Source organism: Castor canadensis, chromosome 7 (assembly GCF_047511655.1).
Source record: "Castor canadensis chromosome 7, mCasCan1.hap1v2, whole genome shotgun sequence".
Taxonomy (NCBI): domain Eukaryota; kingdom Metazoa; phylum Chordata; class Mammalia; order Rodentia; family Castoridae; genus Castor; species Castor canadensis.
In genome coordinates, this window is record NC_133392.1 from 105,555,848 (window position 1) to 105,580,765 (window position 24,918).

At 33.6% G+C, this 24,918-nt stretch overlaps 1 protein-coding gene across 8 annotated transcripts in view; it reads right to left on the reverse strand.

The window, feature by feature from the left end:
• Nucleotides 1-24,918, reverse strand: part of Lrrc7 (leucine rich repeat containing 7) — a 509,113-nt gene that overhangs the window by 405,200 nt on the left and 78,995 nt on the right. The window lies entirely within an intron of this gene.

Consider the following 24,918-nt stretch of genomic DNA (forward strand, 5'->3'; position numbering starts at 1 on the left):
GAAGCTCTAGCCCCTGATGTGATGGTGCTTAGGGCTTTGGGAGGTAATTAGATTTAGAGACGGTCATTAGGCTGGGGCCCCATGACATGACCAGCAGTTGTATAAGACAGGAGAAAGACCAGAGCTCTTTTTCTACCATGTGAGAACCCAGCAAGAGGAAGGCCATCTGTAAGCTGAGAAGAAGGTCTTTACAAGGAACCAAATGAGCTAGCCACTTGATCTTGGACTTTCTAGCTTTGAAACTGTAATATATAGACATATTGTTTAAGCTACTGAATCTATGTTCATTTGTTAGAACATCACAATGAAACCAAAGAGTACCTATTGACAAGAGTAATTATTTGCAAAGTAAACACATTTATAAAAACTAATATCACCCTTTAGAAAGAAAGAGCATATCTTTTACTGACGCTTCCAATAATTGTTTTCCAGAATGTAATTGTTGCTTTCTTTCCAGGCTAATGACTGCATCTGAAAGAATTTCTAACTCTAATTACTGTGACTTCTTTTAAAAAGTGGTTAATTATAAAAATGTACAAAAATGTGGTTAGTATAAACTTCACTTCTCAGTTACTTATATGTGGTGATACTGAAAACCAGAAAATAATAAAATTCCTTAACTACAACGTGGATGGGCATCTTTATTATCTTACACTTGCGGTCAGTATTTTCTACTTTCAAGAAAGTTTATTATTACTCTATGAATTTAGAAAAACATCCAAGGTATTTATTTATCATTTTAAAAGTATAAACATGGCTTCTTAACATCTACATAATTGTTCTATACCAGGGCATCCCTGGCTTTAATAACTATCCCCGTTGACAGAATGCATGCCATTGAAAACAGTATGGTTATTATGGGTATGGCAGTAGAGGCTTTCCTAGGGTCAGTGGTACAGGGGATTATGTTTCTTTTGTCCAGAAAGGGAATTGGTAAAAGATGATTCCATAAAAGCAATATTTAAAATAGTGTGAGGTAAGAGATAGCCTTTTGTACTCTAATAGTAACAAAATGTTATTCCTATGGGAAGCTGTTATTGGTGCTTAAAACACTCTTACAAAATACTCTTTGAAACACTCTTTCAAATAAATTTCATGAAATCAATCCATTCATGTGTAGGAGGGTGTGTATGTGTGTGTGTGTGTGTGTGTGTGTTTGTACTTTTACGTTTATTGTTGGGAGCCGACAGGTGTGTTAAATAAGCTGTGTGTTTGAGTTTGGCACAGCCTTAAACCGCAGAAGGGACCAAGTATAGTTATGCCCAGTAATTGCATGCTTGATTGGCACAGCCTCAGCTGCAGAAGTGGGCAAGATGCAGTACAGCTGTTCTTACTAAGATGTTTACGTTCAGAGAGAAGCTGTCACAAGTTTCTCCTGTTCCCGAGGATTACAATGCCACGCCCCCTCCCCTGAGAAATGCCTCTCCGCCTCATATTGTCACTCTATATAATAAACTCACTGGAGGTGGAGTGTGCTAGTGTGTCTCCATTCGAGCATCCATCCTGCCTGGACCCAGCTTTATGCATGGTTTGACTTCTGTCTGTTGTTCTTTCTGCATCTTCAAGTCTCCCCCAGTTAGGTTTCTAGGACAAGCTCAGGAGGGCTGTGAGAGCCTATGACTTGGACTATGAAGTTCCAAGAAAATGTTTCACAGTGTATAATGATAACTTGAATCTTAGCTTCATTTTGAGTTCATTTTAAGTAAGAAAAGGTTAGCTTCCTGGATTTTATAATACCACAATGACAGTAAACCATGTGAGGACCTGAAGAGGTTAAGACACAATTTGCTTTAAAACTATATATGTAGGAGGAGTGGTCCCTGAGTTTCACCATAAAGATTAACGCAGAGAAACTAAAGCAGATACCTTAAAGCAACTGAGGCCAATAGGAAAAGGGGAACAGGTACTAGAGAAAAGGTTAGATCAAAAAGAATTAACCTAGAAGGTAACACCCACGCACAGGAAATCAATGTGAGTCAATGCCCTGTATAGCTATCCTTATCTCAACCAGCAAAAACCCTTGTTCCTTCCTATTATTGCTTATACTCTCTCTACATCAAAATTAGAAATAAGGGCAAAATAGTATCTGCTGGGTATTGAGGGGGGGGAGAGGGAGGGGGCGCAGTGGGTGGTAAGGGAGGGGGTGGGGGCAGGGGGGAGAAATGAACCAAGCCTTGTATGCACATATGAATAATAAAAGAAAAATGAAAAAAAAAAAAGAAAAAAAAAACTATATATGTAGGAGGAGTGGTCCCTGAGTTTCACCATAAAGATTAGTCTTGCAAACTAAATTCTATCAAATTTTCTAATTTCTAACTCTTGAATTAATCCAATGCATAATCTTGATTATATATTCTAGAAATGTATAAATTCTTATTATCTAATAACAATTTAAGTCAACTTGTAATTATCACCACTATTTGCAAACTGAAGGCAGTAAAATACAGCAAATATAACCTGCATACGCAAATGTCTACACAAAATTGCGGTGTAATTTTAAAAATCAGTTTTACTCATCATGACTATACTCTGGTGGGAAATGACAAGTTATCCTGGCTGAAAATATATGTAAACTATTCTCTTGCATGGGCTGTTATTTTTTTCTCTTATAACTCAATTCAACAAATTGAATATGTGAAAACAAAAATGAACTAGTTCACTTCCACGTAGCTGTGGTTGAGAGTATGTCGGGTTAACACATCCTTCCAAACACTCTGGGAGAGTTTCACTTTCATAGTTGCTATTGGTATCCAAGATCCCCAACTCAGCCTCTCTGGAATCAGTGCCCATAGGTTGTGTTCTGGAAACACTCACAGTCAGTCAGGTGCAATGTTAATAATGCCGAGCCTCAGTTCTGGAATCAGACTGCCTGGGCTCAAACTCCCATTCTGTCTCTTAAAAGATGATTTTAAGGAAAGTTACTTCCATACCAGATGTCTTCATTTTCTCTTCAGTAAATGAATAGCATTAGCTACCTTGCAGCTGTGAGTTCTGGATGCATTAACACATGTGAAATGCTTTGCATTGTGTTTGTCATAGGCAAGATCTCAGCTCAGGTAGTTACTATTAGTCACAATCATAACAAATAAGAGAGAGATCAAATACTAATATTTTATATGTCCAGGATGCCAGGAAAAATATCAAAACTGGCCTTTACTTGATAAAGAAAATGAACAGTTGGCACTACTGAGAAGAGACTGACTAAACAAATGTTCTAGTTATTATAGAACCATGGAACATCCATGTATGTGAACTGCCAATTTTCAGAGATGAAGAAATTAATATCATATACTTTACTTTTATCAATAAGATTTAAGGATTATGAATGATAAGCTTCCAAGAATACTTAGATGGATAAAAGTGGTCTGTTATCCCCATGAATTAACTAAAGTGCTATATACTGTACTATTACTCAGAGAACATAGTAGATATTTTAGATTTTTATAGCGGACTCTGACCCTAACAAGAGTAATGGAAATGCTATAATGTATTACCATTTACCACTTATTTAATTTAAACATTGAAAGTCTTCTAAAAGGATATTTTAAAGATGATAAAACTAAGGCTCAGAAACGTTTGTGGCCTTAGAAGCTCAATTAAGATTTAAGCAGTCATTTTTTGGCTTTTGATTATTTTTCTAGTTACTACTTAATTCATTATTTCCATGAGTCCATGACTGTATATTATAATTCCACTAGGAGACTGAACACTTGAGATTCTACTGTGCAATGTGTATTTATGACAAAATTCTTCTTAAACATAATATTAATACTTAATATGTAGTAGTAATATATTAATGTAATATATTAATGTTTTATATATAAGATATTCAGCATACAAAAATAACACTATACAAGCTGGGTACCCATGGCTCATGCTTGTAATCCTAGATACTTGGGAACCTGAGATCAGGAGGATCAGACTTCAAGGCCAGTCTGGGCACTAGCAGTGGCACAGTCCTGTCATTCTATTACCAGCAGGAAGCTTAAATAAGAGGATTGGGGCCCAGGTCAACCTAGACAAAAAGGAAGAAACTTTTTCCAAAATAACCAGAGCAAAAAGGGCTGAAAGTGTGGCTCAAGTGGTAGAATACCAGTCTAACAAGCAAAAAGCCCCAGGTTCAACTCCCAGTACTGCCAAAAAAAATTAATGGTGTACAATGTATACAAATATGTTTGTATGTTAATCTGCTGATTTCGTTTTGAGTTTTAATCCTTTTGTTGTTGTCACTAAAATATTTGCTTCTATGAATGATATTTTAAGCTTTTAAGAACTGCCGAAAACATAATTGGGACCAAAGAAATTACATTATAAATTATGTGCATTATCTGCTAATAGTTGAAAAAATTTAAACATTAAAAGTCCTCTTGTTCTTTTGAATGCTAAATGTTGTGACCATTGGAAAACAACATAGAGTCAAGTTAAGGTTTTACAGAGTAATAGTCATTTCCAAACTGTTATATACCTTAGACTTCCATCTTTTTTGAGATTTTGATTCTGGCTATTCTAACTCTTCAATCAGTATCATTTATGATCTACAGTTTGCATTAAATGGTCAAACAAAATGACCAAATATGAAACCTTGGCACATGGCCAGAAAGCTGCAAAGGAGCTATTCTAGCTACTTTCAAGCTTGGCAAGCCACCAGTGGGAGTGTGTTAACAGTTCCAGCAAGGAGAGATGAAGTGGGATGACCACAGGCAAGACAGATGCTCTAACAATTCATTGAGCTCTGAAAAGTATAGCCCACATCTTCAACTGATGAGAAGAAATGAGGCAGCCAGATTTGTATCAAAATGCATGAAACAGCAATCAGAGGTTATGAGCACAGGTGCCTACAACCCTATAGGTGGTGCCTCCCTGGTTTAGATACATCTCAAGCACCAGAGTAGCTTTAATCAAATCCAGATCCCTTATTTCTAGTGCTAAAGATTTTTATTCAGTAGTCTTTGGTCAAGTCTAGATTGATCTGGTTTTTAACACACCAAATCTCTCCTAAAGTAGCTGGCCCTGTACTTGTCCAGATACTGGTGTTTGGAAACTCCTGGAAGTAGAAAACACATACTTGGAGATGTAGGAGAGGCAAGTTTAAGGATGCATTCAGGTGATAAAGTCATCTACTGATTCGGAAGAGAGGCAGGGGTGAGGGCCTGGGCAAGAAACTGCAATTAGGACAGGTAAATAAAAAGAGTAGCCAAAACACACAATTAAAGCCTTGCCAAGTTGCCTGGTTGTTAACCAGAGGAACCTGAAGGCTGCCAATTTATAAGGCTGACCATCCCAACAATGAAATAATTTCCTCCAACACTGTTTGCCAGAAACATTAATAGATCAGAGTGCAAGTTTTTTTATGGGGCAGCACTGGGGTATGAACTTAGGGCGTCATGCTTGCTCTCTAGGCAGGTGCTTTACAGCTTGAGCATTGCCTCCAGCCCTATAAGTTTGGACTGATATAGAATCATGGTGGGCTGAGATGGAGGTGTGTGGCTAGTGAATGAAAATCTGAATAGAGGAGGAAGAGAGAGAATGACTGCCTCAGGAAGGAAAACAAGTTGCGCTAAAAGAATAAACTGTTAGGTATAAGCATTCTAAAGTGCCTATTAAGTATCAAGTCTCATGTTAGGTGTGTATGTGTGTGTAGTGCCTATGGGTTTTAGATATGCAGATGTTTATCTTTCTAGATAGGTATCTATAGCTACCTCTCTAGATAGATAGATGGATAGACAGATGATAGATAGATAGACACATAAGTAGATAGATATACAGCAGACCTTTGTTTTCTGTGGTATGTGATTCCAAGCAGACCACAGTTGAAGTAAAACTGTGAATGTTCAGAATGTGTTGAGTTCAGTACTAGAATGTGGACTGAGAGCTTCTCTGCATTGACTGAGTTGTGTAATATGAACATGACAATATAAAATTTATTTTTAAAATTGTTTTTTAATTAGTTTTATTATTTTTTACCATGCCTGATCCAAATCACATGTAATAAATCCACAAATAAGCAATATATATATATATATGTATGTATATACACATATATACATATACTTGCCATTCTCACTAATCTTAGTCTCAGAGATATTAAGTGATTTGCTTATTATCACACAGGAAGTAAGTGCAAAAATCAGGATTTATATTCAAATCTGTCTGACTCTAGCATAGATCTATTGACTACTATAGAGGCTGTACAATAGAACTTTCTGTGAGGATGAAAATTTTCAATATCTGTGATGTTGAACTCAGTAGCTGCTAGCCATAAACAGCTATTATGCACTTAAAATTTGGCTAGTGTGACAGAGAAACAAAACTTGTGATTTTAAAACTTTTATTGAATCTTAATTTATTTAATATAAATTTCAGTAACCAATTGTGACTACTGAGTAAGACAGCATAGCATGTCAAGAAGCCCCTAATTAGCATGTTAGTGAAAATGTATCTAATGCTTCTATAGGTCTAAAAACTCAACAGAAGGAATTCATGGAAAACTAAAATAAGGAAAAATAGGGGTTAAGAATGAAACTAGTACCTAATCATACATATAGAAAAGGGAAAAATGAGATTGCTGTATCATTGTTGGAACTAATATTGAGTAGTGAGGAAAAACAAAAGGGTAGCATGTTGTGATCATTCATTTTCACATTGCCCTAAAACCAAGTCACCTTCCCCAGAATTCCAGATATCTTTAGTTGGCTTTGAATTTAAGAAAAAGAAAGAAATAGTTGAAAAAGCAGCAAAGAGTGCCTTGCTTTATCTCTGAGATGATGGTGATGACGACGACGATGATGATGTGTGTATTTCAGAAATGGCTAGTCTCAAGCCCCATGAACCAAATCCCAAAACAGAACTATCTTGAAACATGCATATTAAGCATACAATAGCCATTGAAAAGATTCTCAAGTGTTTATAAAGATCTAATTTAAACTACAAATGACAGTGCAAAAAAAAATCAATACCCAATTATCTCAGTCAAGTATGTTGAGTTGATCCTTATTAAGGACAAACTAAATCTAAGAAGCAAGATTATTGCGAAAAGAAGCATACTTTAATCAAACTCAAACTACTTAGAAAGAGAATTTTCACTCTCTTAGTAGAACAGAAAGATAGATGAAGTGCTATTGAGTTGAAATGAATCAGAATATCTGATTTGTAAGGCCAGCAATGATTTACCAAAAAAACAAGGATTAATAATTGTTTCAGAGAGGAAACTTGCTTTTACATTGCCATGTCGCATATTTTGAAAAACAGCAAACACAATGGCACATTTTCCCATATTTTTTCAAAGAAATAGAACTAAAAACTGATGGATATTATTATAAACTTCTTGAAACCTAGATTATACCTATTGTAAAAAACAAATCAAAGCTAAAATGTGAGTGGTATATAATATTCTCTATAGACACAGTAAGCAAATGCTTCCTGAAAAAATACATGAAATTAATGACAAAGGGGCAAAGGGGGAAAGCTGAGCTCCTCACAACCTCCAGAAAGCACACTATTCACACTTGTCTTACATCAGTTTTCTTCCCTTCTATTTTTTTAAAAAAAGATTTCATAGTTTGTATCCATATACATTAGTAAAATATACACAGAAGTCTGTTATTTTTATCAAAGTATCTTGTTAACAAATTGAGTCTGATTAAGAAATATGTATATTGCCTAAATCACAAAAGAATCACCAAATAAATTCACTAAACTTGGAGTTCTTTAGAAAATAAAGCTATAAAAATTAATAGAAACATTTGCTTTTCACAAGGATAGTGAAATGTAAAGAAGGTAAAGTAAGAAATACCTACATCAATCAAAAGATGTTTGTTTTACTCCCAAAAGCAAGAAGAAAGATGGCAATGTAAAAAAAAACATATTTAGTTAAGAACGGTAGCCAGGTGTGTGGTGCACCAAACCTCTAATCCCAGCATTCAGAAGGCATGGAATCAAGAGGATGGTGTGCTGGAGACTAGCCTGGGCTGCAGAGTACAACACTGTCTCAAAAAAATGGTAGGAATTCTTTAAAACATCCTAATGCTGAATCAATATAGTTATGCAAAGATAAAATTAGTAATAAAATACAGAAAAATACTTAGATTACTATAGCCCTAGCTATGAAAATATAAAGGACTTCATATGGATTATTCATCATTTTTAAAGTTAGTGACATATTGAAGCTATTTTTTAAAAAATATATTTGGAACAAGGTATAATACAGTAATACACTGTTATTAAATTAATATAATTAGTAGTGCTATAAGCCAAGTTTGAGTCCTCTTCTCCATTCTCCTGTTCCCTCACACTTTGACCCTAAGGTGAAGTTATCATGTCAAGATTTGAATTTCATGCTTTTTAGTGGCTGAAACTGAACACAGAATCATCTCCCCTCTGACAACGCTTCTCTAATTTTATCCATCTCCCCAGCTGTCATCTATCTTGTTAGAGTCCTACACGTACATCTTAACCTAGACTTGGGCAGAGTTGTATTATTATACAAGAACTAGCAAAGTCCATTAAATACTGCAGAAAATATACATCTATTTTAGATGATTAATTGAATGAATGATGTTAGACATACATGCATACCCTATACACATGCTTATGTATCTACAGTTATGAAACATCTTTAAATATATTTATTCTCATAAAGATCCTGTGGACTTTGTTTTTTACAGAGGAAGAAGTTAAGGTCAGCCCCAAAGCCAAGGCTCAAGCTCAGATTTTCTGCTTCCTTCCGCTGATCTTCCTACCTGAATACAGCCACCTAAATGAAGGAACTGCTTTGCTCATGCCCTCAGGATTTCACCTTCATCTGGAGCTGCCTTCTGTCTGAAAGAAGGAAGTACTCTCATATATGGTAGCTGTTTAAATGGAGGGACTATCATGATTTTGCAAGAAAACATGCATTCCATGCATTCCTTTCATGAAGGAAAATGACATTTTTTAAATGTGCATGAATATCTAAATGTTTACCTCAATATAAAGTATAATGACATTATAGTCTTTATAATCAGAGATGTGATCAAGTGTTTCCCTGAAGCTCTGCCTTTAGCCTGCTCTTCTTCTATGTAAGACTAGTTGTGGTCCACAGGCCAATGGACAAGTAACTGGACAGAGATGAGAACTTTTTGAGTATTGGCACAATGTTCTGGTGAATTCTCTAGAATTTTTAGATATGTTGCTGACCACTCAGAGAGCATAAGATATTCAGCATTTAAAAACAAATAGATGTGCTGTCATCTAGTGAATATTCTTTATGGCTGTGACTCACTGGTGAAAACATGGTCATAATCATATTTATAATTTCTAGGACTTTTGAAAGCATAAAATACTTTTAATCTCTCAGTATTTTGTACTAAGATGAGAAAATGGAACATGTTGTGTCTTTTACTAGAGAAAGAAAGTCAAGATGACTCATTTATTTAGGAAAATAAGGTTTCTTGGAAAAAACTCAAGTTTCTATTTGAGACTGAATGAATATGCTAACAGCCTGAACAACTCAAATGGACATCACAAAATTTTTTGCTAGTTACAAGCACATTAAAAAAAAGAACTTTTTTGTGTGTTTTCTAAAAGTTTATGGAGTCACTAGGAATTATCACTACACCAGGTGCACAGTAATTTCACCTCTAAACTCTGCATTTCATTCTCAGTTCTTTTTCTCAGGAGCATGAAGAGTTTTCTTTTCTTTTTTCTTTTGGTTACTTTCCATTGGCTTCATTTTCACTGGAGAAATGTAAATACATTATCTCTTAAGGCAATGCAACAGTATACAATGCTACAGTCCTTGCTCCCTTATGGTCTATTCTCAATTCAGCAGCCAGAAAGGTCTTTGAAATCGTGAATCATATGTACACTGCACTGCTACCAGCACTCAGAGGACTTTGCATCTCACTTGGATCAAAAGCCAAAGTCTTTAGTTTATGAAACCCTATGTGTTTAACTACCTGTAACCTCTCATATCTTTCTCCTTCTTGTACATATTCCCATATTGTATATGTTCAATTGACTGAACTTGACTAAATTTAATATACTGTTTCTTTAGACCTTTATTCTAGCAGTGTCCTCTCTCTGGAACCCTTCACCTTACGAAGTCTTTGTTCAAACATCCAGTGATGCCTCTCCTGACAACCACAATCAATCCTATGCTTCCAACAGCTCCTCCAATATTCCATGCCTCTACAACACTTTTGATCTTCTTTACCAGGCTCTAATTTTTTTTTATCCTAGTGTTTATCACCTTCCAACATCAGCTTCACCCTCTTTTTTTAGAATTCATTGTTTGTTGATCGAAACATCTATATGCACTTTGAAAAGAATATATATTAATCAGAATATTACTGATTTTATTTCCAGTAACTATTGAGAGAAAGTGAACACTTCCCCCAAATGATGGTAAATTTGTCTATTTTTCCTATGGTTCTGTCAATTTTCTGTTTTATGTAATATGAGACTGTGTTATTAAATATTGTAGAAGTTGCAGCATCCCCATGAATTACACCTGTTATAATTATGTGGTAATCATGACGTCTAATAATGTTTGTATTAACATCCACTTATCTGATGCATACTTACAATATGTCTTGAATGGCAGTTCCCTGGAACATCATTCACCACATCGTGCAAGTAAGTGGTTCTCACTTGAGAAATGTCTCTTGGAAAGAAAGGATTGTTGAATATTTCAAATACAACTTACAAATCAGTTTCAATCAGAATGTATTTTCATTTGTCTGACTTATTGATAATAGATGGGATTTATCTCTCCAATCTTACTTTGTGCTTTCTATTTATACAGATTTTCTGTTTAGCTCTTCTTACCTTTTTTGAACTGAGACTTTTTTGTTCTAGTTTTTATGTCTTGAACTTTGGATATTATGATTTCTATGTGTGGATATATCAATATGTTTACTATTCTTTATTGGACTTTCTATTTTTACCACTTTCCTTAGTTTTGAAGATCACCCTTTAAATCTTTCTTTAAAATGAGTTGGGAGATTTTAAATTATTTCAATTGTTGTTCATTGAAAAATTTGCACCTCTTAAAAGATTCCTTCACTAGATGAAGAACTAAATATGAGCAGTTATATCCTATAGCTCACTAAACATGCTATTTCCAACATTTATGGTTCCTTTGTTATGGCTGCATTACAGTGCTCTCCATTTCCTTAACCTCCTTTTCCATGCTGCCTTAGGTACACAGCTGGAAATAGCTTCTTGCTCTTGTGAACTTCAGGATGTGTTGGTATCTTTGATGCCGTCTATCCTGCCTTTACAAATCTACATGGTTATTTTTATAGACTTCTGTCTTTTCCTTACTATTTCTGTCTGTATTTCTCAAAACATATCCATTTGAGAAAATTCCAGTATCTGAAAACTTTGTGATGTGATTCTTCTGATTTTTGTTTCTGCAGATTCCTGTTTATGGTGCCATGTTTCTTAATGGTTTCTGGCTATTTCTATGTTTTGTGATTTTATACAATGTACTCATTTTTCTTGGGCATTTTTTCTTTAAGGATTCTTTGGGGCCCTCATTGGAGTGTATTTTAGTCCAAAGAATATCTAATCTTTATTTCCAGACTACTAGTCCACTCATTAAAACAGGAATTCAAGGTTCTTTCTGTCTTGCAGATGCCCTTAGGATAAAATCTGTCTTCAGTTCTTACCCACCTTGTTTTAGCTTTTGGCTGCTTCCTGATTTTACAGCCAGTCTATCAATTCATTAAAAGAAATTTAATTTGTATTTTGCCTAGTTGTTTTGGTTGTTTTCGTGGAAAGGTACTTATTTAATGCTTCGTTCTTATCATATTGAAAGTCACATTTTTTTAAAAAACATTTTCAGTTACCACAAAGATATATTGAATCAAAACAACTAATAAAAATTATTTAAAATATTGCCATTATATTCAGAATATTAGAACTCTGAGCTTTAAAAATGCTAAGTAAGCTGTCTGAGATGTCACAGAGAGGAACAGAAAAGATAGAATTCAGATTTTGTCAGTTTCAAAACCTCGATATTATAAGACCTCTATTAACCTTGTCTTTTTTGTATTACATCAGAATAATATTACTAAGAACATATATTATTACTTTTAGCTCAAGTAAAAGCCATCAAATGCCCATACCGTTAGTATAAAAGTGATGAGTTGACAAATAGCTGTCATGAGCTACATGGGAAAGAATCAATAAAAGTATATAGATTTTAATAATAGATTCCTATCACTGTTGATTTTAATAAGTCAAAGGAATTTATTTTACTTGCTAGATATATCCAAGGAATTTAATAAGTCTGTGACTCTGGTGAAGAGTTTGAAATAAATTAGCAGCCTGAAAGATAACATGACAAAACTGGTTATTTCAGCATGATTACTTCTAGGCAAAATTTAAAATAGGAAGAAAATGTATTGCATGAGCCCTTCAGTCTCTTTTGCTAAGTTTCTTCACTTCCTCGGACTTTCTCAGACTTTACTCTGCCAACATGCTCTGCAGACCTAGGTAAGCTAATAATATCTTGTGGGTAACTAATTTAAATATTAGCTCTGATAACATTTTATATATATAAAATATTCATCAGGGAAAATATATGAATAAGATTTCTTGTTGTACTTGAGATACATAGGACTTGAATGAAAGGGATCCTTGGGGATATTTATGGTTCTTTTCTATCTGGACAATATAGATCACTTTATGATTTTCTTTGTGTATGCTATATTTGTTATTCTAAAGTATTTTCATGTGCAGGAAATATTTTGAAGCACTGGCAATTCTTTACATAAAGTTAGCTATTCATAAGAGTGCTATTTATTAAGTTTTCATTAAATTATTGTCTTAAATAATTAGAATGCTCTGGCTTAGATATTATACTTTAAAATATTATAATGCTTTTAGTTTTCAGATTAATCATACAGTAATCTCAGGAATATTTATCATGATTAGTTTCACCGAGTTGCTGGGGAGAAATTAGGTCAGTGTGAATTTAGGTCAGTAACTAGTAGTCCACATTCATGCAAATACAGTGCATTGATTTATTTTGAGGTTTATATTATGGACTTATACACCATAATGAATTGTTATGATTTTGCTTCTAATTAAACAATTAGATCTTATCATTTGCTTTCTGTTTTTGTTTTCCTTATATCTCCTTCTCTTCCCTTCTACTTTTCTATAACTATAATATAATCAAGGATTAAAACAATCATGTTTATGCTTTCCTTTATATTATCACTATAATTATTTATCTGAAGTATCATTGAAATGATAAGCATTTACTGTTATTTAATCAACCTAAAGACTACTTTTTTACATTGAAAGAAATGTTTTTAATACAAAGTTCATTAAATAACCTAGGAGGTCTTACTTGGAAACTAAAGTCATAGATGTATGACTTCATATTTTTTTAAAAAGTATATTCTTTTCCATTTATCTATTACTTTATATTAAACAAACTAAATGTCATTATTTCAAATACTTTGCAACAGTCTGTTTTTAGATATTTTAATTACAAAATCATTGCTATGCTGACAAGGAATGCACTATTTTATATGTGGTTCTTTAATTAGTACTCTTGGTATTTGCTGCTGCTTTTTCCCTGTTCAGTTTTCTAGATCAGTGAGCACCAAAGATTGTACTGTGCATTTCGAAGTTTTCACTTGGGGAATGGGGATAATTAGCAATTTCCTGAGGCTTCATTAAGGTATCTTGTTGGCATTAAAAATGTTCTTTCTCATAAAATGGTGACGTTATATCTGAAACTGAAAAGTCTTCCAAAAACTCATCCACTCAACTATCTAAATTATCAGAGTCTACACAACAAAGCCAATAACAAAATTTTTAAAAATTCACTAAATCTCACAATAGCAAACTTTGTTATGAGAGTTACTTGAGTTATAAATGTAAAATACCAGAGTAGTTAGTAGTCAGTAAGCACTCATTAAATATGAGCTAATTTTGCTGAGGTATAATATCAAGACTTGTAATTATGACACTTAAAAATGAAGAAAAGTTTAAATTATGCTTACAGTATTTTAGTAATGAAGACAAAGACAAATGTATTAAATGTTTAAGAAAATGTCTGTCAAATATAGTCCAATTAAATGAAAACTGAGGCTCAAAATCCAGTTTCAATTAATAAGATATTGCCTAAAATTTATTCAGAATGTATGATTACATGAATTAAATAGTTCATTAACTTTTCATGATTACCCTGTGAAGTTTAATGAAGTCAGGATTTCACACAGGAGGAAGTATCTTCCTCCCAATCACTTTTAGACAGAAAATGGTGGAGACAGAATTTGAATTGAAGGCATCTGGCTCTGGGCCCACACTGTTGACCAACTGAATTGGAAAAGATTTCTTTAAAAACCAAAGTTCACCTATGCAGTCTTAAAAACAATACTATAAGGTAATTATTTTTTTACCTTGAGGAAAATCTCATTTTCTAATTATGTTAAAGAGGTAAAAAGTGATTATAATACATGTGTGGATAATTCAGAGGCTTCTCATTATAACATCTTCCACTTAGAATTGTATGTGAATGATGGCCTCTGGAACTGAGGATCCTGGCTACCATGAGTTATCATTAACACTTGTTAGATCAGACTATTAGCACTTTCAGAGCTGAAACTGAGCCACATTTACTACTATTGCTTCAATGTCAATCAAAGTGGTTTAGAGAAACTGACAAGTTGATTTATAAGTGGGCAATAGATCAAAAAAACATTTCTCAGAAGAAAACAGGTCAATAGGATCTGAAAAAAAAATTCAATTTTAGGGTAATGCAAATTGGAGCTATAATGAGCTATCATCTCACTCTGTAAGAATGGCTGTTATCTAAAAGACTAAAGATAACAAGTGCCAATGAGGAGAAAAAGGAACAGTGGTACACTGTTGGTGGGAATATAAATTAGTATAGCCATTATGAAAAACACTGAGGAGATTCCCCTCAAATTAAAACTAGAACTACTAAATGACCCACCATACCCTCTTCTGAGTATGTATCCAAAGCACATGAAATCACTATGTCAAAGAGAAAACCGTACATATCAACTGATATATAGATAAAGAAAATGTACATGTGCACTGTGGAATTATCTTCACTCATAAAAAGAATGTAATCTTATCATCTGTGGCAAAATGAATGGAACTGAGATCATTATGTTAAGTAAAACAAGCCAGACAGAGATAAGTATCACTCTCATGTGAACTCTAAGACAGCTAACTTCATAGATGTTGAGAGTAGAGTGGTAGTTACCAGGACTGGGGAGTGTAGGGGGAAGAAGGGATGAGAAACTGTTTATCAGTGGGTACTAAACTACAGTTAGATAGGAACAAGAAGTTCTGGTGTGCAATTGTACAGTGGGGTAACTATCAATAACAATAATGTATTTTTTGGCCATTTGAATTTCTTCTTTTGAGAAAGTTCTGTTTAGTTCACTTGCCCATTTCTTTATTGGTTCATTAGTTTTGGGAGAATTTAGTTTTTTAAGTTCCCTATATATTCTGGTTATCAGTCCTTTGTCTGATGTATAGTTGGCAAATATTTTTCTCCCACTCTGTGGGTGTTCTCTTCAGTTTAGAGACCATTTCTTTTGATGAACAGAAGCTTTTTAGCTTTATGAGGTTCCATTTATCTCTGCTATCTCTTAGTTGCTGTGCTGCTGGGGTTTCATTGAGAAAGTTCTTACCTATACCTACTAACTCCAGAGTATTTCCTACTCTTTCCTGTATCCACTTTAGAGTTTGGGGGGGTGGGGGCAGGGGGGAGAAATGACCCAAGCCTTGTATGCACATATGAATAATAAAAGAAAAAGAAAACAATAATGTACATTTTAAAAGCTGGGAGTTTGAATGTTTCCACCATAAAGAAATAATAAGTGTTTGAGGAAATAGATATGTTTAACTTGATTTACATGTATTGAAACTTCATCTATCCCCCCATTAGTATGTATAATTTTTAAGTTTTTATATCAGTAAAAAATAAATTTAAATGTGAAAAATATAATGAATATTAAGCAAATAAATGTTGGCAAATTTTGATAGCATTAAACCTAGAGTTTAAACTACAAAGTGTTAAGTTTATGCGTATTGCAGAAATAGTGTTATCAGTCAATGAGAAACAGTTGTTATTCCACATATGCAAATTGAACCAACAACTACCTTGTTTCAATAGCCTCAGTCTGCCTGAGTACTATAAACTCATACAATAAAAGGTGTATACCATTTTCTATTTGAAGGATAATTCAGCAGACCCTGTTACCGTTCTTAAAATCCCTGCTACAGTATAGTTTATTACTAAGTCAACCTAAGAGTTAATCTAACATCTCATAAATTTAAGAAATGAAATTTTCAGCAATTATTAATGTTTATGGATAAAGTTTTGAAACTTCACAAAAAAGTAAGAATGCTTCCATTTGGGTTATTGTATCTGTCTGCTTCAAATTCTTGATTACTATTTTTTCTGCTTTAAAAAATATACTGACCAGCCCATTTGCCTCCCATTTCTATGTATATCTAGTCTAAATTAAATAATCACTTTTTATTTCTTTTACAAATAGGTGTGCTGATCTACATATGAGATACCTATAACTGTAATTTGAACTTAAGCCATTCAAATTACTCCTTATCTGGAAAATAATGTAAACAGGAAGCATTTATTTCATTATCTGTTCTAATCTAAATAAGAGTATGTACATCTTTTAAATCTCTAATATTAAATCAGAATGTTCTTATTTACAGTATTGGATCACACACACAAGATTTGATGATTTCACTTATAGGAAGCATTAACATTTTATACATTACTTAAAAGGACTATGATACAAACTCAATATCTTTAGTTTACAAAATGAAGGATGAAATGGTCCACATTTATTGATTAATATATATGTAAATGTCTAAGTATTTTTGCATTTTTATTTAAGCATTATAATGATTTTAAAGGCACTGCTAGCTGCCTTATGTTCTTTTTCCTTTTCTTTACTAAGAGCCTCAGTTTGGTGCCTATATGTTAACATCGTTTATTTCCCAACTCCCTGTGAATCTTGGAGTAGCAATATGACCTGATACAGACATGATCCAGTCAGGGTCTCTAGGCTAGCTCTTTAGAAAGGACAGTTTCTGTTGCTTCCTTTGACTTTCCCTTTTTCTTTGCTGTAACATGGACTTGATGATAGGCATGGGAGAATGCAACTAGCACAGGAAGACAAAAGCCAACTTGCTGGGAAGAAAACAATAAGAACCTGGACTCTCGGATGGAATCTATGAGCTCCTCACCAGCCTGACACTAGCTGTAGTGGGGATAAGTATAGAGAAGTAAAACACACACTGGTTTTAGACAGTTTGGGGTGATTTATATTCCTAGCCCATGCGTGTAATCTATAAGGTATGTAAATATCTTGGTCCTAAATGTATTCAAGCATACATATAAGGTCTGTAGACTCTTTTATTCAACTCTGTTAAATATTCATAAAGTAGTAAAACTTATCACAGAAATCTAAACGCACGGCTTTCTCAAGCTGCCTAACTTGCCTCAGGCATTAATTTGCTTACTGGCTAGATGAGAACAAATTAGCTATGAGAGATAGACTATGGCATCATCTTAAGAACTTCAGTCATGATGAGTGACAGCAAGGTATTCAAGTTAAAGCCAGCTTATTGTGAAATGTGGCTAACATATCTGGTCTTTGTCATTGTGATAATTCATCAAAACATACTTTTTAAATTAATTTTCTTTCCGAGAAGTGCAGCCAATTTGTTACTGAAGTAATTTTATCATTTATTAAGAATGAATAAATGACCAGCAAGTTGTCATATTCACTAGGAACTTGTCTCAATTTTTCTTCTATTTGTTTATAGAAGGACACTATGTGCAACTTATCTCCTGAGTTATCATCTGATCAAAAATAAATAAATGAGCCAAAGTTAAGAAATTTGCTTCTGAAATTGAAAAATGGAATTCTCTATATTCAAAACCATGCAAGTGCATTGGGATGGTGGCATCTTAAAGTCTATTTAGCACATGATCTATATGATAAGACTGGCAACTTCAATAGACTAGCATGACTTTTTTCACAACTCACAGTTTTGGAAGGAAGTATCTATAAGGCATTTAAAGAGGGGGGAAATTTATGATACATCTTTGCTTACTTGTATGTGTTTAAATAAAAGATAAAGATATCTGTAGCTTACATGTTCATATTTCACATTAGAATTTCTATATATCATTTGTTTTGGTAAAATGAGAAAAGAGATGTTCTAAAAGACAAAGTGAATTAAACCAATGATACAAATTTGAAAAATTTTATTATTGCTTCTAAAGTTTATTACATTTTGATATTTTGATCTTGTTTTTAACATAAGTATAAGAATCTTGGTATCACATCTATACTTTTTCCACAGTGCTTTTATTTTTCCATTTATTCACACGTGCATACATAATGCTTTCTTTCTTGGGGTAAAGAACAACTGTAAGACCTGATCTCAATAGATTTTTAAGTGTGCAGTATTGTTATATGCACATTATTATAAAGAACTTTTTCATCTTGAATAACTGAAATACTATACTTATTGAATAGCAATTCTCCCCCTTCTCCTACCCCTGCTCTCTGGCAACCACCATTCTGCTTTCTGTTTCTGAGTTGATCTCATATAAACAAGAACCATTAAGAATTTGCCATTCTGTGATTGGCTTATCCGGCTCTGTTCTCAAACATTTAACATGGATGTCTTGTATATGCCACATTTCTTTATCCATTCATCTGCCAGTGCATATTCCTGATGTTTCTACCTGCTGGGTATTGTGAACAATGCTGGAAAAAACATTGCAGTGTAAATATCCCTTTGAGATATGGATTTCAATTCTTTCAGATAAATAACCAGAAGTGGTATTGCTGGATCATGTGGTAGTTTTATCTTTAATTTTTTGGTGTGGTTCCGGGGATTGAACCTGGATCTCACAGATGTGAGACAAGCACTCATTCCACCACTGAGTAACACCCCAGACACTATTGTTAAATTTTTGAAGAATCAACATACAGTGAATAAAGGTTCCAATTTTCCGTATCTTTGCCAACTCTTGCTATTTTCTATAATTTTTTTGTAATAGATAATGGCCATCTAGACATGTATGAGGTGATAACTCTTTGCATGTTTGACTTCCTTTGCCCTGCTGGCTGGTTATATTGAGCTTTTCACATACCTGCTGATAATTTGTGTCTTCTGTGGAGAAATGTCAATTTCAATCCTTTTCCATGTTAAAATTGGATTATTTATTTTTTGGTCTTCGGATAACAGTAGTTCATTATTATTTTGGACATTAACCCCTTATCAGCTATATAGTGTGAAAATATTTTCTCTCATTCTTTAGCTATCTTTTCACTCTTGATTGCTTCCCTTGCTTTTAGTTTGAAGTAGTCCACATATCTATTTTTGCTTTTGATGATTATGCTTTTGGTGTCATATCCAAGAAATCATTTGCAAAACCAATGTCATGACTCTTTTCTCCTGTGTTTTTTGTCATAAATTTTGAAAATTTTAGTCTTATGTTTAAGTCTTTAATTCATTTTAAGTTGATTTTTTGTGTGTGTGATGAAAGATAAGAATCTAATTTTATTTTTGTGTGTGTAGACATTCAGTTTTTCCAGCACCATTTGTTGATGAGGCTTTCATTTCCTCCATCTCTGTTAAAGATCATTTTACATTTTGTGAAAGGTTTTATTTCTGGGCTTTTTATTTTACTTCATTGGTTTCTATGTCCATCTTTATCTCAGTGCTATAATGTTTTAGCACTGTAGTTTTGCAACATGTTTTGAAATAAAAACAATACTTTATTCTTCTTTCACAATTGTTTTGGCTCTTTGTATTTCCAGGCCATTGGGATTTTGATAGAGATTTCTCTGAATTTGTACATCATTTGGGCAGTGCAGAAATGTTAATAATTTTGTCTTCTAATCTGTAAGTACAGGAATGCTTCTATTTTTTTTGTGCCTTTAAATGTTTTCAGAAATGTTTTGTAGTTTTTAATGTACACATCTTTTGCTTCTTTAAGTTTATACCTAAGAATTTCATTCTTATTGCTGCTATTGTAAATGGGATAATTTTTTTCATTTCTTTTCTGCTGTTCATTGTGTAGAAATGCAACTGATTTTTATGCTTATTTTATACCCTGCAACTTTGCTAAATTCATCTGTTTTAATAGTTTTTTGTTGTGTGTGTGGAATCTTTAGGGTTTTCTACATATGAGGTCATGATACATTAGAATTAAGATACTTTTATTTCTTTCTGATAAGATATCTTTTTTTTTTCTTGCATAATTGCTCTCACTAACTCTTCCAATGTTATGCTGGATGGAAGGGAGGAGGAACAGCACCTTTGTCACCTTGTGTCTGAAGCCAATAGAAAAGCTTTCATCATTGGTAGAACTAGCTGTGGACGTCTCATTATGTTGATCTCATTTCCTTCTATTCCTATCTTACTTGCTGTTTTTTTTAATCAGGAAAAGGTTTTGCATTTTGTCAAATGCTTTCCTGCATCTATCGAGATGATCATGAGATTTTTTTTACCCTGTATTCTCTTAATGCGGTTTATTTCCCTGATTGATTTTCATATGTTCATGCATCCTTATTTCCCAGGAATAAATCCCACTTGGTCATGGTATATTATTCTATTAATGTGCTGAATTGTTTGCTAATAGTTTAATGAGAATTTTTGCATTGCTATTCATCAGAAAATTGGCCTGCAGTTTTCACTTTTTAAAATTTTTGTAGTGTCTTTTTTTCTGGCATTCAGGATAATGCTTTTCCACAAAATGAAGTTAGTTGTGTTCCCTACTCTTCAACTTTTTGAAAGAGTCTGAGAATTGATGATAATTTTTTTATTAAATATTTGTCAGAATATGTTAGTGAAGTTTTCTGGTACCGGGTTTTTATTTATTGTGAGTTTTGCTTTTTTAATTACTGATTCAATCTTCTTACAAGTTACAGGTCTATTTAGATTTTTCTGTTTCTTCATGATTCAGTCTTGGTAGATTATATATTTCTTAGCAGCTCATTCATGTTTTTCTAGGTTATCCAATTTGTTGGTGTATAATTATTCTCAGTAGCATTTTATAATTCTTTGTACTTCAGTGTCATCATTAATAATGTCTCCTCTTTCATTTCTGATTTTAGGGTAGTGATGGGATTTTCTTTTGGTATTATTGAGGTTTGAACTCAGGTTCTTGTGCTTGACAGGCAAGTGCTCTACCACTTGAGCCAGGCCCCCAGCTCACTTCTAATTTTGTATATTAGTCTTCTCTCTTCTTACTTAGTTAATCTTGCAAACATTTTTATTAATTTTGTTGATCATTTAAAAAGTCAATTCTTAGTTTAGTTCATCTTTCTGTTGTTTTTCCATTTTCAATTTCTTTTATTCTGCTCTTATTTCCTACTGTTAACTTGAGCTTAGAAAAAACCTTATTTACCTAGTTCTTTGAAGTGTAAAATTGGGCTGGTCATTTGGGATCATTCTTTTTTAATGTAGTGCTCATCATTGTAAACTTTCCTTTTGGTACTGCTTTTGCTGCTTTCTATAAGATTTTAAATAGGCTTATTATATTTTTGAATTAGCATGCATTAATAAAACAAGGTTGTTTCATTGTGATAATTCCATATATTTACACAGTGAACTTTGAATAAGTCTGCCCCCTCCATTATATTTCCAATTTCCCTTCCCTCTTCCTCCCTTTCTCAATGTTTTGTGGCTTAGTTATGTTGTCTTCAAACATATACATGTAATGTACTTTGATCCTCCTCACCCCTCAGAATTTTTTCCTTTCCCTCTTTCCTCTTCCATTAACTGTCTGCCCCTCAGACCATCCCACTTTCACATTCACATATCACCACCACCACCACCATCATCGTCACCATCATCATCATCATTGTGGACTAGGTTCCACAAATGAGCAAGAGCATGTAATATCTTTTAACTTCACATTGGTTTTCTTTTTTGATTTATTGGTTGCTCAAGAATGTGTTAATTTCTATAGTTTAGTAAATTTCTAATTTTTATTCTTTCATTATTTTCTAGCTCCATTTTCTTGTGACTGGAAAATAAACTAGTATAATTTGTCTTCTTTAATATGTTAAGACTTGTTTTGAATACACATATAGTCTATCCTAGAAGATGCTTTGTGTGGACTTGAGAAGAATATGAATTCTTCTGCTATTGAGTGAAATGTTCTCTATCTGTTAGGTCTCTTTGGTTTACATTTTTGTTCAAGTTAATGTTACTTTATTGATCTTCTGCTCTGATATCCTATCCATTATTGAGAGTGAGGCATTGAAATTCTTTTCACTTACACTGTTGCTATTTCTTTCTTCAGTTCTGTCAGTGATTGCTTCAAATATTTAGGTGCTCTGATATTGATCACATATCATATTTATTTATAATCATTTTATCTTCCTGATAAAGTCTCTTACCATTACATAATCATCTTTTTAGAATTTTTTTGATTTAAACTCTATTTTTGTCTAATATATTCATGGCCATATCTGCTCCTTTTTGTTATTATTTTCATGAAATTTTTTTTTCATCCTTTAATCTTCAGTCTATGTATGTTCTTAAAATAGATATCTTATAGAATATATATAGGTTTTATGCTTTTTTCTTTTTAGAAAATTCATTCAGCCACAATAGATGTTTTTGGTTTAAAACTATTTGCATTTAAAGTAATTACTGACAGAAAAGGAATTATTAATCATTTAAAAGTTGTTTTATAAGTTTTTCCCTCTTTTCCTATGTTCCTTCGTGTTTCACTGATTTTCTTGTGGTTAAATGCTTTGTCCTTCTCATTTTCTTTTGTGTATCTTTAATAGATATTTGTTTTGTGGTTACCATGAGATTTATGTAAGACATCTTATAGTTTATAAAAACCTATTTTAAGGTGATAACAATTTAACTCCAATAGTATAGTAATACTTTAAGCTTAACTTCCCCCCTTCCCCCACTTGTTTTTGATCTCACAACTTATATTTATTATGTTCTCTGCCTACTAACACATCTTTATAGCTATTAAATATTTTGCCTTTTATAATTATTTACAAAATTAAAGGTGATTTATGTTTTACCACACAGTATTACAGTATTCTTTATTTGCCCAAATATTTACCTTTATCATTGCACTTTAGACTTTAGTATTACTTCATGATTTTTTAAATGTCTTTTCATTTCAATATGAAGAAATCTTGTCAACATTCTTGTAAGGCAGATCTGGTGGTGATGACTCTTTAAGATTTTATTTATTTGGAAAAGTCTCTATTTTTAAAGGTTTTTTTTCTGATTATACTATTTTTGGTTGGCAGGTTTTCTTTTTTTTTTTTTCTTTCATCACCTTGAATATATTCTACTACTCCCTTGTGGATTGCAAAGTTTTGCTCATAAACCTACTGATGTTCTTACAGATATTCTCTTGTATGTGACAAGTCACTATTCTCTTGCTGCTTTCAAAATTCTCTCCCTTGGTCTTCATATTTTGACACCTTGACACTTTCCTTATAATAACATCTCAATGTGGATTTCCCTTTGAGTTCATCCGGGATGGAGTCCACTAAATTTCTTGAACTTAATTTCCAATTCTGTTTTTTTAGTATGTTTGGAGACAAACTTGCTATTTAGCCCAGGCTAAACTGGAATGTGCTATGTAACTCAGGATGGCCTTTCAAAAATGGTGATCTTCATGCCTCAGCCTCTTCAGTGCTAGGATTATCAGCAAGCACCACATGCCCAACTGGTTACTATTTTTTAAATTGGTGTTTTGCTCCTTTTTTCCCTCTTCTGCTGGAACTACCGTTCCACAAATCCCTATATTTTTATTTCATCTTTTACATGCTTTTTGTTCCTCTGACTACATATTTTTAAGTGACCTGTCTCTGATTTGGATAACCAAGTTTGCTTTTCAACCCCTGTGGTGAAATTTTCATTTGCATTATTTTATTCTTAAACTCAAATTTTTGCTCTTTCTGTATTTTCTAACTCTTTGTGTATGGATTGGTTTTGTTCATGCCCAGTTTTCTTGGATGCATGGGATTTTTTATGATGGTGGTTTTAGAGCTTCCCCAGATAATTCACTACATTTCCTTTTTTTTTTTTTTTTTTTAGGATCAGTTTCTGGAGATTTATTTTGTTACTTTTTTTAGAGCATGTTTCTATGATTCTTTATGTGTTTCATAGCTTTGTTTTGGTATCTATGCATTTGAATGAAGTAGCCACCTTTCTCATTCTTTACCAATTGCTTCCTACACAGGCAGAACTTCACCAATTCTGAAACTACCCTGGTGGTAGGGTAGGGTGAGGTGATGGGAGGGGAATACAGCCTCTTTGAGCCTAGGTGTGCAATTCTCAACAAATGAAACTTGCCAATTTCCTATCTTTTTCTCCCTCTGGTGACACTGCAGCACTGCAAGTTCTCTGGTTCTATAGCACTAAACGTCCCTCTTTCCCTATTCTCAGCAATTGCTAGGCATCCAGGGTATACTGGTTCCCATGAGTGCCCTGAATCAGGCAAGACAAACACCAGTCCCTTTGGGCAGCCCTCCAAAGAGCTGGAACACAGGATATGTGTTCTATCCTCTCCCTGTCTCTCGTTAAGAAGAATCCTCAAGTTGTGTACCATCTCCTGTTTATGCCAAGACAACATGGCATCAAGCCACTTCCCTCTTCTTCTTTGATCTCAGTTGTCCCCCAGGTACCCAAACTATGCCAGTTCTGTCAGTGCTCTGAATGAGGCAAGAGAGAAACCAGTTCTGAGGGCAGCCCTCCAAAGAGCTGGAAGTTTGGATATGTTTCACTCTTTTCTTTCCCCTTGACAGGGAAGTAATGAGCCAGGGAGCAGTCTCTGCTGGTGCTGAGATGAGCTGGCTTATGGGATGGGTTTATGTAAGTAAAGTGAAATTGCTCTTT